The sequence below is a fragment of the Stylophora pistillata genome, chromosome 13, assembly GCF_964205215.1.
Source record: "Stylophora pistillata chromosome 13, jaStyPist1.2, whole genome shotgun sequence".
In the NCBI taxonomy this organism is placed as follows: Eukaryota; Metazoa; Cnidaria; class Anthozoa; order Scleractinia; family Pocilloporidae; genus Stylophora; species Stylophora pistillata.
The window spans coordinates 22171948-22187342 of record NC_142531.1 but is presented as its reverse complement, the minus strand read 5'-3'; the positions used below and the strand labels follow the sequence as shown (position 1 = coordinate 22187342).

At 36.5% G+C, this 15395-nt stretch overlaps 2 long non-coding RNA genes across 2 annotated transcripts; both read right to left on the bottom strand.

The window, feature by feature from the left end:
- Positions 1-2665: 2665 nt before the first annotated feature.
- LOC111327680 (uncharacterized) lies at positions 2666-4866 on the bottom strand. Its single transcript, XR_002694554.2, has 4 exons — positions 4722-4866; positions 3942-4070; positions 3351-3410; positions 2666-3147 (listed from the first exon to the last, which is right to left on the bottom strand). It is a non-coding gene; the product is annotated as an uncharacterized LOC111327680 (long non-coding RNA).
- Positions 4867-8002: 3136 nt separating this feature from the next.
- Positions 8003-15369, bottom strand: LOC148718170 (uncharacterized). Its single transcript, XR_015994418.1, has 3 exons — positions 13797-15369; positions 13162-13627; positions 8003-8394 (listed from the first exon to the last, which is right to left on the bottom strand). It is a non-coding gene; the product is annotated as an uncharacterized LOC148718170 (long non-coding RNA).
- Positions 15370-15395: the final 26 nt, after the last annotated feature.

The following is a 15395-nucleotide window of genomic DNA, read 5'->3' as shown; positions in this document are numbered from 1 at the left end:
TTTTGGAAGTGTACGGCTGTGGTTAGGGTTTTGATCACGGTTTTCAGTGACAGGAGGTGGACTTGATACGGATCGATAAAAGTCATAAAACATTACCAATGGTTTTTTTATCATTATCAAGTTGCCACTCACCGAACAGTTGGAAACGAAACGCTTGTATTGTATACTGAGTAAATGTGAAAATGGAAAATTATGCTCTGTAACTGCTTAGTTAAGGTATTCCATTATGTAGCAATTAACATTGTTTGTGTTACTTGGTGTAAAATGATAATCATCCGTGTACAAGTGGTAATGGCAAAACTGAACACGTAATAAATCTTCTTTGTGGGATATAGCGCATTGTCTTGGGAACATTTAGCCAAATTCAACTCTCTTCCATTTCAATATTTAGTTTTCTTTGCTGCTTTATTCTATTGTGAATGAGGTAAATGCGAGAGTAAAAATATACCAGAGCTTCCTTTTCACCTCCAACTCATTGAGACGAAAGAGCCTTTAATCAATTCGAAAACGAACAATTAGCGACTTGTTATCTAAGTAAATTGCATTATAGACAGTTGCCTTTGTTTACAAAGGGGGAAAAGTTTTTCCGCCAAAAATCATTTCGACGTTATTCATTATGAGTTCGTATTTTTTCTTACCGTTGCATTTTTCTTTAAATTGTCTGTTATATCGGCTTCCTTAACCAGCCATTTGTCCTCGGATCTCGTGCGGCGTTTGTAAGAGTCATGTGTATATCTTTTTCTCTTTATTCTTTCAATTTCTTAACGTATAATTGTAGGAACCGTCCTATTATTTGTAAATTTATTTAACCAACAGCTTCAATTTCAACTAACAGCTTCAACTAACTTCCATTTTTCGGTTCGTTTCGTTTTGTTTAGAAGTATATAAAAGAGCATGTTTTGGACATGTACGAGTATTTTAGGCCATCATGCAGATAATGCTTCATTGCTTGTGAGGCTAGTGAATTTTTACTCAAGCACAGTTGTGAATATTTATTCAATCAATCAAGGTTACAAAGGGTAATGATTTTCGTCGGATGGTGGTGATGACTTTAAAATCACAAAAATCGGCAAAAAGGCCTAAAAAAAAAAAACCCTTATTTTGAACAGTCCAGTACATTCCTGTGCGTGATTCAAAAGTTCACAATTGTTTCTAAACATTCTTCTCATTAGCGATTTAATGTAAACTAATCAGCATATAACGAACGCTCTAGCTATCCTATCATCTTTTTAGTCTTTTTTTATCTTCTCAAATAAATAGATTGAAACCTTTGGTTTTATTATGTTGAGATTCATTCAGTACTGAACATGCACTCTTTCTGCTTAGGTTTAGTTAAGCAGTGAAATAAAACTGAAGGGACCACTTAGAGGTCCTGAGTCTTTGGGGGTACTAAAAGATAATTTGGTTTTACTAGTTTATACATAAATTGCGGTGTTTCACAAGGATTTCCAGCCCTGAGAAAAGCCGTAACAACACACGTATAAAAACTAGACCTATTATGTTTATATTAGACCTATTACGTCTATATAATAAACAAAATAATACATAGTCACTTAATCATGGTCACTTTTTCGACTAAAGGACTTCCGTTCGGACAAGCTGACTCCTGTCAATCTTTCACTCGAAGTTGGTTGAGAATCGTCTGTAAAAAATGAAATTAGTGATACGTGACCTGCATACTGCAGGGATCAGTAATGTAAAACAAAATGTAAATAAAACTGAGGTAAACGCGGGTTCCGATGTTCTACCATCGAGCAGAATAGAACCCGATTGTGAGAGAGGTCGTAGACCAGGTTTAGAAGTTACAATCGTCCTGCACATTGCTATGGTCAGAAATTTCGCAGGCATTTTGTGTGTGTTTGTGTGTGTATATAGAGAAAGATGATAAGTTTTGAGCTGGGTTGTCGTCGATCATAAAAATTATCATTCATTTGTCACGGCGAGGAACAAAACAGAAACCCGATTCCCTTTCCCTCCGGGAATCGTCGAACATCAGGCTTCAATTTTAAGGTTACCGTGCACCTTTAGGAGTGTCTCGCGTGCAAGCGATGTAGCGCGTCCGTTTAAACTGTAGATATCTAATTAAAGCTTATAGGACTGGCTATCAGACTATACCAAAAATTAAAAAAAAAGAATGAATTGTCGAATTTTTCAAGACTTCTAAATGCGAGCGCCCGAATCACCTTTTGAACGGTAATGTTAAAGCGAATTTTGTTTTTCGCTTATTTAATGCGTTCCTTCGTTTCCGGGGCCAAAGCGCCAAAAAAACGTGTCTGCGATTTGTCATCAATTTCAGTGAAAAGGTACAGAACATTTTTGAAATAGGATTAAAAAATGTGGAGTGATCGTACAAAAATCGCTCTTGAAAAAAAAGTATTTAGAAATAAAAAATTCGGAGAAACGTTTTTGTTGTATATATATAAAACTAGCTACTGTCAAAATTTGAGACCAATCGAACAAATTCCCTTTGACTTGTAGCTCTTAAAAGGTGATTTGGGGCGTTCGCATTTAGAAGTCGTGAAAAATTCGACAATTAATTTTTTTCAAAATTTTTGTTATAGTCTGATAGCCAGTCCTATAAGCTTTAATTTGATATAGGGGTTTAGATATCTACAATTTAAACCGGACGCGCTACATCGCTTGCACGCGAGACACCCCTGAAGGTGCACGGTAGCCTTAAGCTCTATTGCCATATGACGTAAATTTTAAATGCTCTGACGGCTTAGAAGATGTCCACAGTGTCGTTGATGACAAGGTTCAATTTTCAAAAATGAGTGTTTAAACTTTTGGATCGAAAACGCTTGTTCAATTCGATTCATGTAGAGTCCAGTTTACTTGAAATTGTTTCAATACTTAAGAGGGACAAGGTAGTTAGATGCTTGAAATAAAAAGTGAATATTTAAATTTCAGAGTCGATTTTCCTTTTCATTAAAATTTTCAATACATTTTGATAAATTTTTTAAATATTTAATTTGATATCTACAATTATCATTTTTATCCTGGGCTAGTTAAGAAATTGACGTTTTCTCCATGATTTGAAAGATCGGATTCTCAGATACAGCATCATCAAGCTTCCCTGCTTCGACTGATCCTCGGCATGTTCCTTTCGCAACATCACAGGGGTCGAGCGCGTACAAAGTCTGGGTCCTAAACACAAACAAAACAAGGTTATAAAAAGAAATCACGAAACATACTTGTTTGTCTTAGCGTGCATGGCCCCTAAACCACAGGGGTCTTGAGGCCAGGGGAGGGGAGGGAGGGGGGAGGGAGGAGCTATACTTGGATTATACATCATACGAAATAAGAACGAAAAAAAAACAATAACAGCGACGGAATTATTGTTTCTTTACCTCTGATGCAATTCGACGGTTTTCTGCTTCAAGTGGTGTATCACTTCCCCCTCTGGACAGCTTATAAAAGAAAATGTAGAAGAAAATACTTATATATCAAGCGAACATACAAAAAGAAGTAAAGTGTGATATGCATGATATAAAACAACCCCTTGTTAAGATAACTTTTGGTATCATGCATGTCGATTAATAACCGGAACTGAGAAAACTTGCTGCTGCAAACAGACACGGACCTCCTGATACGGTATTCAGCGCCCTTTCCACTCTTGAACAACCGAGTTTCTTATATTTTTCCTCTTCAGAAGAAATCAGTCGTAGTGCGTGTAAGGGTGCGTGCTTGCGTGCGTGGAAGCGTGTGTGCAGGTTCACGTGCGTGCGTGCGTGTGAGCGTGCGTTCTCTGATTGCTCGACCCTCTTTCGTTCCTTTCTTGATCGTTCTTTCGTTCGTTTATTTGCAATAGTTCGTTTTTATCCATTTACATTTCCAAAAGAACCGTTTGCTGCCTACACATTTTCTTTTGACGCAAGCATTTTATTGACCAGGCCAACGCGTCTCGCTCGCGTTTCCTTTCTCATAAGTTAGTCATTTACCTTCCCAAAGAACCTTTTGCGTCCAACGCACTGACTTCCCGGCTTGCATTGCCAAAAACAGTCGCCCCGGCCCACCAAGCAAGTCAGAAATATAGCAGTTAGCAAGAACATTCGCAGTTTGGTGTTCATCTGAAATGAATCACAACGGAGAAAACTTGCCATGAGAGGTGAATGAGCTCAGTAATCTCAACGAGATGACATCAAGCTTCTACTAAAGATGTTGAGTGCCTTGTACAGAGAGGAAATTAGTAAGTGCGTAACCTTAACTTTTAAAGGTAAATAGTGTTTGATAATAGCTTCCTTAACAAAAAAAATTTAATCGAAAGATTGATCAAGTCGAAATTGCTTAATTTTTTAAAAAGTTTTAAGTCTTTCTTCTCGATGCCTGTCCCGGCTTCTGAGGGATAGTGCTACTTGCAGCTACGTAATAATAACATTTCAGCTATTTGGAAATACTTGCCGCCAGTTAGAAGTCTCCTAAACGAAATAGTAGTCCATTGTAGGTCTTCTCAAGTTTAGCAGTCTTGGGTTAGGAAGGCAAGTTATAAAAATTATTTGGTAATATCAACTAAGTTGAAATTGTAAATTGGCCACCGTATAGAGTTAAAAAGCTGACGTTTCGAGCGTTAGCCCTTCTTCAGAGCTCTTTACGGTGGCCAATTTACAATTTCAACTTAGTTGATATTACCAAATTATTTTTTCACCCCCACCGACGCAGCACCACAGTTTCTTTAGAAACAACCCCCTTTATTCAAGTTATAAAAATTATTGCCAACTTACATTTCCAGATTTGTAGAATTATCTCTTCCTATAATACTTGGGGTTCACTGATGAATACCGGTCACTTCCTTTTGGCCGGATCACGGTTTGAACATTTGCCTGCCAAACATAACCGAAAAAAAAAAATTGAAATAGATTTGCAAATATTTATATCCCAACTGGGCGTATAAGTTCGAATGAAATGAAGGTGTGTTGGCAATTGTGACAGTTTAATTTCCGATCTGTGATGTCGTTTCTCCAATTTCCGAAGTGAAATGCCTCATTCGCTGGCAAATTTCCGTTCCATGTTGCTATTAGAGGAGATTTGCGAAGGCAACAGTTAAAAAAAATATCTATAGTAACAATGAGTACTCAATTTATTGTGTCTGTAATATTTGCTTTGGAGATATAAAGGCGGTGAACAACGATAATAATAATAGTCTATATCCAAGTCCTTCAGCTTTCAGCTGGTTTTGTTGTCGTTGTCTTTTTTTATTTAGAGAAAAAGAACTCACTTTGGAACTGTTTTATTAAAAACGGTTATGAATGAATAAAAAGGTCATCGATCCTTTTTATAATTTACTTTCAAAGAAATGTTTTTTTCAGAGACATGCAGAGAAACCAAACAAGATTTTGAAAGGAGACATTTGCTTCAGAACTCTGTAGCTTGAGAATCAAACTAATGTATGTTCTACCTCGAGATTTGAAGAATTATGTTGAACGTTATCAAGTTGCGGAGATTGCTCCTTGATTGTTCCTGACTTTTGAAGTTCTCTGTTTGAGGAATTTCTTTGAGACAACAACAAAACCGGTCATTGAGGAAATTTCTCGTTAGCGTTTCTTTAAACTTGTACTAATAAACCCTGCCTTTGTAAATCAGTAATTCAAACACCAGCCGGTAACTTTCCGTCGCTTCTTGGCGGCCAGAATTTTCTTGTCTGTTCGAGTTTGCTCAGAAGGCGTTCTGTTTCCGTTGAAGAGAGAGACCTGCTCGTATCAAAGTGGGCTCGTGTAATTTACTTGAAAGGGTTTAATTTTGTATACATGGAACATCTGCGGATGATTTTAAATCTCTAGGAAATACTTATATTCATCATTACTTTGTGGTAAGGACATTCAGTAACCAGAATCTTTCCTCAAAAATTTACCTTGTGAACTTTAAAAGCCTTTTGTAAAATCAGTCGGGATACCAAAGTTGCATCGTCTGTCTCACTGAAATTCCCCTGTATTTCATTAGTGAGTTTCTAAAAGACACGTTTGTCTCGTCGATTTAGAGCGTGGGGGTAAGTTTTTTTTCCTTCTGGGTTAAAATAATTGGCGTACATAAAAGGAAAGGAATATTTTTATCAAATTGAAACCAGGCATACCACTCGTTTTTGAACAATCGAAAAGGATATCGGTGTTGTGCAATGCAGATGATGTAAAAGTGGACGTAGTTTTCGAATTCTGAGACATTAGCATATCGTGTATAGGAAAAAAAGTGCGACAAAATTTCATTAAAAGTATTGTAGAAAAAAGTGACGGCTTCAGTAAAAAGTTACGAGGTTTTGTGAAATCCCGTTTAAAAAATTCAATGTTAACTCTCATGGATGACATAAAACGGCGTTTTTACAGTAACAGAAGACACCAAAATTAGATTTGTAAGCAGGTTACTATTCCATTCATTAACTGTCTGCGCCCTAACTTCAGTGTGCATATTCTCCATAAAATTCCCTATACATTTCCACAGGTGCTGACAAAGAGAATTTACGACGATCAAGAGCTGCTTTAGTTGGTGATCATTTCGTCTATTCTAATACTGTTGGGAGAAATCTAGTCTCGATTACCAGCCGCTTTTCGGGAACCGGAGCCCACGCTCCTCCCCGAAGTCTCCTCTCGGGGAGGAACGAAAAAGACCGGACCCGAGAGAGCGGCGGAAATCGAGCTTCGGAGAGATCATGATCTTCATGGCAAAGGTGATATCGAAAGGAGAAAATATATGCTAGTCACTCTTAGAGATCAAGGCGTTAATTACGGAAAAAGAAAGTTTGAAATTCCATTCAGTTCTCTGAAATAATGTCGATATGTGCTTTGATATAGGTGGATTCATGCTGACGTCATTGTTTACATTTTTGCTCATTTGTATACGGCTTTGCGTAAAGAAGGAAGCATGTTAGATACAAATTGACTTCAGTCAGCTAAAGAGCTAGAGAACCTTAGTACATGGTGAAATTTTTAGCTCCTTGGGTGTAATATTCAAGGAGAAATAGTCCATCAAAAACTGCAAAATTTCTGGGTGGCAAAAGCGCTAATGAGCTCAGACATTCTATGTAAAATTCTGAGTTTTTAAACCCGTGTTGTACAAAAAGTATTCAATGCATCAGGCTCGTATTCATTGGCCGAGTTAATCGTACTTTGACCTTTCGATATTCAGAACTGATTTATTTTTAGCCCCATCAGAAACTGAATTGCTTATGCTAACGAAGCAAATATTGTAAAGAAGGATTTCCCTATTGTCAAAGCGCAATATGTGGCCCCAAGCATTTACCAGATTTTTGTAGAGAAAAACTTGACAGTTGACTTAATATTCATGGTAAAAAACATCTGTGCATGTAAACGTTAGTCCGTTTTCCAAAATTTCTACCCACTGTCAATTCATTGAACTATTTCCAATTTATCTCGCACAAAGATTTAGCTGAGTTATTACACCTTTCTGTCTTAGCAATTCCTTGAATTTTCCCATACAGGCCTTTTATTTCTCAACGTATCAGCACACTCAAGGCTGGGAAGTGACGTCACATAAAATGTTCACGTGAGAGGCACGTGGGCTAAATTTCAACACAAGGTCCGTTTCCCGAAACGCCCAGTTAGACCGTCTGGCTTACGTTCCGAAGCCGTTTTTCAGTAAAAAATCTAATTCTAAGGAGATGTAGGGCGGCTCTTAGTCGTTCTGAGAGAGTGGTTTTTAAAGAGCAGTTTACAGATCTTTTAAGGACCAGTCATTATTTGGTCAGGGAAGGGAGATCGGATTTAGGATTTAGGCCTAGGATTTAGGGGGGATCACATGGTTTTCATACGGAACGGACGGGGGATTAGTGTTTGCAAACAGAGATAAAAGAGGGGGGAGTCATAAGAGTACAACAGAGCCTTAGAGGGGTGTCCCAGGTAAATTATATTTTGACACAACCAAAATTCTTCAAAACTACCCCCCCCTCCCTTAGGTGATAAAGGGATTGTGGAGAATTTGAAAAGTGCCATTCTCAAATTTGAATTCAAGACCAAACGCAAACCTCGAAAATAGCACACAGACCTGCACATGTAGCTCGGATTAAGAACTTTTAATGATATGATCATGTCACTGTTGAGTTGCCTGGCTTACTTTTACCCACACTGGTCAACATTCTCTTAAATTTTCTAAGCTTACAGATCATTTTGAACACTAACAAAACAGGTGATATAGCTTCATTTTAAAACCTAAATTATTGACATTTTTAATTTTTATCTTTAAGTTTGATCAAGTTTGGTACAGGCGAACAAAGGACTACTATAAAGTAACGAAAAACGCATCCACAAAAATATATATAACTTTGAAGTCCTCTACTGCTGAAGGAAGGCAACCTTGAACCAAACTTGTTGTAGAACTCCTCCTTGATTAGCTTTCATTCAAATCCTTTTCTCGTTGTTGGTCAAAGTATTTCTCTAGCCTTCTCCATGACTGTGTGGAAAATAAAATGCACTTTATTTAGAGCTTTCGTATTACTCGACAAGCTGCTGTCTGTTATCACTTTATTTCTCCATTATCCTGTTTTTCTTTCCACCCTCCGCCTTCTTTACGAAAGGGATATATTTTCCGCATTTGCAATGAGAACCGGTTTCTTTCGCGATGAATTTCATTATGACTGATGAATCGATATTCCTCACTGTTAAATTTTCAACTCCGAATATCGCATTTCTAATGTCCTGATTGGTTCACACAACCCGGGTTATCAGCTCATATTCCGAGTCACTTTATGGAACTGCATTACACTAACTGTTGCAGAGCTGAAAAAAGCTCCAATCAAACAAACGTTCAGGATTTAATGAAGTCTAATAAAACAGTTATTCCATTCGCGCTTATTAGATATGAGATGTCTATTTACCATCTCATATTCAAGGCGCGCTCATGAAATAATTATTAAATATCGACATCCAGCTCTACAACAAAATGGAAAAACGATTACTCAAAATGAAAAAGAAAATTAATAAAAATCATTGTTTATGCAATCCACAGGTGTCAATGATACGACAGAATGGATGATGAAACATCCGGTTTTCAAAAGTAAATCATCTTAAAATTGTCCACGTTATCAAAGAAATTACCTCATATAATGTTTAATGCTGTCTTTAAAATTATGATCAAGTACAAAAAAAAAACACCAATTTGAGAATTGTGCATTTAAAATTTTGAAATAAAAGAGGTCAGGAAGAAGCTTAAAGTTTGTTGATAAAATTTGTCGTCCATTCTGGCCGCGTTCCAGACACTTTAAAGAGCTTTTCTGACTTAGTCCAGCAAAGAAATTCTTCTTACAAAATATGCAGGTCCTGAAAGTTATCAATAAAACTAGGATTATAATTGAAATGGAAGTAAAAAGATATTATATTTCAAAGCTCATCCTGCCCACATTTTTGACCAAGCTCTGTTCTCAAGAGAACTGGCTTACCAATCAAAACAAATTGTATAAGTTTGCGACGAAAGCCTGTTAACCGAAAAGGGTGATTGCCCTACTCAAAACAATAAGATGTTTAGAGAGCTATCACGGGCAGTGTTCAGTGAGACCCTCCAATGAGTTTAGCTCATTTTGAATTAAAAACAATCCATACGAATTCTGACTGAAGATCCTTACCTCGTCTAAGATAATGTTATCACCACGTTTACGCAGAATATCACGGTATATGCGTTTTGACTTCTTTGTTTCGAAACTTCTGAGAAACAAATTTCTCATCTCCTTTCGTTATAAACGCCCAGAACAAGATGACTAAATCCAGAATTGCTAGAAATTGAAATGATCTCGACATTTTAAACCTGAACAACAAGAATCCTGGGCAACTCTTCGATGAAAAGTTTCTCAGTTAGTTTTTTGTTTACTTTTTTTGATAACGGATCATAGTAGCCATTTCTGACGATGTTATCGGCTTTTATAGTATCCGGTTTTATTTGACAGCCTTAAATTAAGGAAACCTTTGTCTACTCATTCGTTCGAGAACAATGTGAAAGAGAAAAGAGACAGTTAAATAGTTAAGAATAAAGAAAAGAGAAGACGATTTACAGGTGTAAATTACAAATGTTGCTTTTATCAAACGATGAAATTTAGCGCAAAGTACCATGATGTATCCATATTTTCAAGTCTCGAGGACAATACCGTTTAAAAGAATTTTGAGAACAAATTTAAAAGCATGTCAAATCGCCCGAAAAAAGACACGACAAAAATTAATTTCTCAGTGATTTTCTTAAACACTTTTAATTAAAATAACGGACATACCACCCACAAGCTGTTTGAAGTACTAGCTTATGATGTATTAATGAGCTGTAAAGATAAAAAGAGCTCCTACTTTTACGAAACTTATTAAATTAGTTTATCTCAATTCTTAAAACCTTTGTCAACTGGATTTAGGGAAACCAGCAAAAGTTTTCTTGGACTTTCGTATTTTGATATTTGAACGGTCCACAATAAAAAGAAATTTCTAAATCTATGAGAGAAGTTGATATCATCTTCATAAAGAAAGCTGGGAAAGATGTATTTCACTGAAAGACGGACGGACGATTCAAAATTTTCAGGGTTCAGAGAAAACTCCGAACAACTTTTATAAGCAAGTTTCGATTCTTTAACAACTTCCTTCAGTCTATTACGACAATGGGTAAGCCATTCAAAATATATTCTACACTAGGAATGTAAAGAGATCAATTTGAAACCTTAGGTAAGAAGAATAAGTCAGATTCTTAGACACAAATGATTATTAAAATTTCATATACAATAACTCCGACCTTTTTCCAAGTTCGCACGTAGGTAAGATGTAAAGTTCTTTGAAAGGGGGAAGTGGTTTGCGGTCGATGTGATTAAGCTACTTTGATCCTTGATCATGACAAAACAGTGCTTTCCATGTAACCGGCTGAACAATATTCTCTCTTCAATAGACTGATTCTTCCTTAAAAGACACGTGGCTAAGCACAACTCAGGATTTGTTGCTACTTTGGAAAGAGAAACCATCTTTGGCAAAAGCTACCTAGAACCTCCAATCCTAGAAAATCCAATTGTCTAAAACATATTTGCAAACGACAAAAAAAAAAAAAGAAGAAAAAAGACAATGAAAACGCTATAAAGAAGCTACCTACTGCCTCATGGAAACAAAAAACTAAGGTTCAAATGGGACCGCCCAGACTGCTGCAGGATGACTATTACCTTTAAAAGGACACTTTTACTTGGTATTTCGCTTGGAAATCCTTGAGAAAATTTAATAATATGAAAGACGGGATTTCTTTGGTTTTTGGGAACCAAACCGATTTGTGAACTTCCGTTTACCAAACACCGCGTGCTCAATATCTGTTATCTGGAAACGTATAAGAAAATCCAATTGTCTTAAACATATTTGCAAAAGACAAAGCCCCGGTGAAAACGCTATGCCCATATAATTATAATGTTTAGGTCGATAAATGTAGTATAACAATGGCGATATTAAGAGGTATAGATCTTTTTTTCCCCTGGAACTGCCTCATGAAAACAAAAGAATTAGGTTCAAAAGGATCGCCCAGACAGCGGGATGACTTTTAAGATAATTTGATTAAGACTGAAAGCTCCCTTGAAAATAACATCAATGATCGTACATGAGCTCCTCTCAAGTTCAGCTTAATTTATGCTTTAAGGTTATCATCTAGATAGCAGTTTTGCTTTTTGATTATCTCTTTTTTTAAGTCTTTGAAATATTTTAAGATTTCAAGACATTTTTTTAGGTCTAGAATGTCCTCTCTTGTTATTATCCCAGTAGTTCAACCTGCGGTCTCTTGATAGCAATTCTTTATTTGAATTAAAAGTTTTAGATTCCATTTCTGAATGAAACGGTGATGGCACACAACTGGCAAATGTTGAAAATCAATACTTTGAATGTATTTTTCGATGAACAGAAAGCGAAAGAAAAAAAAACTATCTAAACTCCTCAGTATTTCGTCTAATAGTGGCTGTATTTTTGTCGTGTTCACATGATCGACAACTACTTCGCTAAATATTATTTTTCCTTCTTTTGCCGGAATTGAATCACCTTTCTTCCGCCCAGACTTATCTACAGGTTATTAAGGGCGGGCGGAATCCGGAAAGGGATGAGTAAGATATGACAAATGATTAAAATTAAGGCAAAAACACGTCAAGTAGTTTTAATTGTTCTACTAAGAACAATGATAAATGGGACGCATGACTTTGACTGATTCAGTGATATTTTGACTTCTCTATCAAAAATAAAATTGCCGGTGACATTGACAAAGCCCCCAAATGACTTTTGTAAACGCAAAATTTTGTAAACTTCTCATTATAAAGAACATTAAAAGGGGAAATGTTTCATCCATAACATGTTTTTTACCAAGGTTTCAAACATAAGGGAAAAGTCTACGGTTTTCCAACTATCAAATATTAGACAAGACTCGAAAAAAGACCGTTGAAAAATGTTTGGTTTAGAAACAATTATTTTTTACTGACACTTGATTTTTGCTAGAGATTGCGATTCAGTAAACTTTACTCTGATGTAAATCTTAATTTTTGACAATCTTGATGAGCCAGTTAACTCATTATCAAAGTTTACGGTTTTCTAACTATCAAATATTAGACAAGACTCGAAAAAAGACCGTTGAAAAATGTTTGGTTTAGTTTTCAATTGAGAAACAATTATTTTTTACTGACACTTGATTTTTGCTAGAGATTGCGATTCAGTAAACTTTACTCTGATGTAAATCTTAATTTTTGACAATCTTGATGAGCCAGTTAACTCATTATCAAAGTCACAATTTGAACAATTATATTCGCAAAAAATTATGTTATATATTTTCTGAAAAATTTTTTTAATCAAATTTTGTCCTTGTCCTTCCAAATTCAGTGTCAAACTTTCAACGTGCAAGAAAGAATGATACATCAGTGGTACCGGTATTCTACTTACGATGCGAGATCCTAAAACTCTCAGGACAAAAGACACAACTTAGGTGTTAAGCTGTATCATTGCCAAAGAAGATTTTAAATTATTAGAGCTTTTGCATTTTAACCAAAAATAACTTGTTACGTTTTATTAAGAGGCATATTTTTTCAAAGCAAGCACCCTCAATTTTTTCCGATTCAATTTCTAGGCATGTTCCACATTGCTTGTTTCGTAACAAGGAGCACATTTATTTTCTAGGAATGGGAAAAACTACAGAACTATTGGACTTTGAAGAAATTATTCTCTTATACTTTTTAAAGTGGCACAATACCTTTTCTTCTGAATCAAATTCACGGCGTTTTCCGCCATACCACGGTCTGTGAAATGAAGATGAAGGGAGAAATTCTCCGCCTTTACTCGGTGGGAAAACTTCCCTTGACCAGAGACTTCTTGCAACAGCAAAATTCGAAGCTAAAAGTGCTGCTGCGATAGAAACTAAGAAAAATGTTCTAAAGATGGCCGTCATACTCTTCCTTTTCCTTTTTGCAACTACTAACTTAGCTGAAACACGATTTGTTTGAAAACTAACCGCCGTGTTGGTTAAAAGAACAATCTTCTTAGCTAGAACACGGTGTCAATAAATACATCTGAGTATTCACTGATGCCAACCAATCACGAGCGAGGAGGAAGTGTCAATCTTGTTTGTCTTGAAATGGCTCCTCCCATTGAGCTTGAAAAACGATTGTAGACTCTGTAATGTACACAGCGTGGTTCTGTTTGGCAACAAACGTCCAATTCTAGTTTGAATAAAAAATATCCCGTTACAAAAATTAAGTTTTCTTTAACACTTTTCATGCCTTTGTCAACATCGTCAAATCATAAGATTTTAATAATTAAAGTCAAATGAAAATCAGAACAAACATCGATTAACAATTGATTAAAATAAATGATTGATAATTTCCTAACTCAATTTATTTGACTTTCCATCTTCAAATCTGTGTATTTGCAGGTGTAAATTATGGAAAAACAACACAATAAAACTGTTAGCAATTTTTTAAGACCATGTCTTAATCTAAGTGTCGACACAGTCGTTTAATATTGTTATCAGGTGCTGAAGAAAGCAGAGTCGAAATATCACTGTTAAAAATCTTTTTAACAAAAAGCAGAACAAGCTTTAACTGCTTTCGGTCTCCCTTACGACAAGGGAAATCAAATATCGGTGGATTTTTTTGGAGAAATTTTTTTGTCATTTTTGTAGCCCATCTATGAGATGATAAACCTCCCGAAGCCTGAGCACTAGAGGAAGAATTTCTACGTATTCTGCTTAAGCTTGAAATCAGTAAGGGCAATTATCATTCAGTATCAAAAGCGATCGAAATTGCTTTGGCTTTACCTTGCTCTGTGATTGGTCGAGATCAGTCTCGTGCCACCCTCTCAACCAATCGAATGCAAAACTAACACCAATCGAGGCTTGGCCACCCGCGTTTAGTTTGGCTGTGTTCGCTTTCAGTTACAATAGTCTCCTCACGATACTCGTGCTTTTTTCTGATTGGCTGTTGTAATTACATTGACAACAGTGGAGAATCGACGGAAATTGAAGAATTTTCATATGAACTGCTAAAAGTGGAAAAATTTAACTGAAAAGGCAACCCAAAAAGGTAGAGAGGACATGAATTAAGAAAGATTAAGAGTGTTCGCTCAATTACAAACGACTGCATTCGGATATAGATATATATATCGAAACTAACGACAAGCTTTTTTTTTTTCCAATTCCAACTTGGGGCTGCATATTTTTATCATTTACTAAAACAGATTTCATCGAAGGAGCGCTCTGATTGATTACTCAATCTCCACATATTCTTTGCTATTCACCTATGAGCAACGCGTGTAGGATTTGCGCCCGAAAATGTTGAAATTACGTTACAGGAATAAATAGAAAGGGAAGGGGCCTGAGGTGAGTGACATCAGGCCGTCTAAGAATTAGAATTAGCAGACGTGGCTGGCGTAAAAAGCTGAGGGGTAGCAGGGGAAACACAGCGGTCAATCACTGGGCAGGCGCGAGGGCATCAATGTCGGTAATACAAGGAAAACATAAGAAATAACCGCTGTTCCGTAAAATATGCGAAAGAAAATTGAAACGTTCATAGTAATCTGTTAAAGGAACAAAAGTAAGGAAAAGCAAAATTCGAGCCTGATCAAATCAAAAGTTGATCTACCATTGTTTTGAGCTTTACCGAAAAAGTTACACGGTTCTAAAAAATCGTGACTTAACTGCCTTGTGTAGTTGTTGGTAACTCGTGTGAGATAACTTGGTTCTGTCAGCCCGAAAGCATGCCACCTAGTCGCGAATGATCATTACAACGTTTGCACATGCGTAGACGTTTTAACCGCTGTGTTGGTAAAAGGATGAGGGAATGGAGGGGGAGGGGGGGGGGGGGCTACGAGCACGAAGCGCCATTGTTGTTTGAATCAGTCAATTTTCCTGTACTAATGGTGAGAGACTATTTACGACAACCAAAAAATGATTACTCTATGAAAGGTGTCTTGTTGACCCTCCATTGAAAG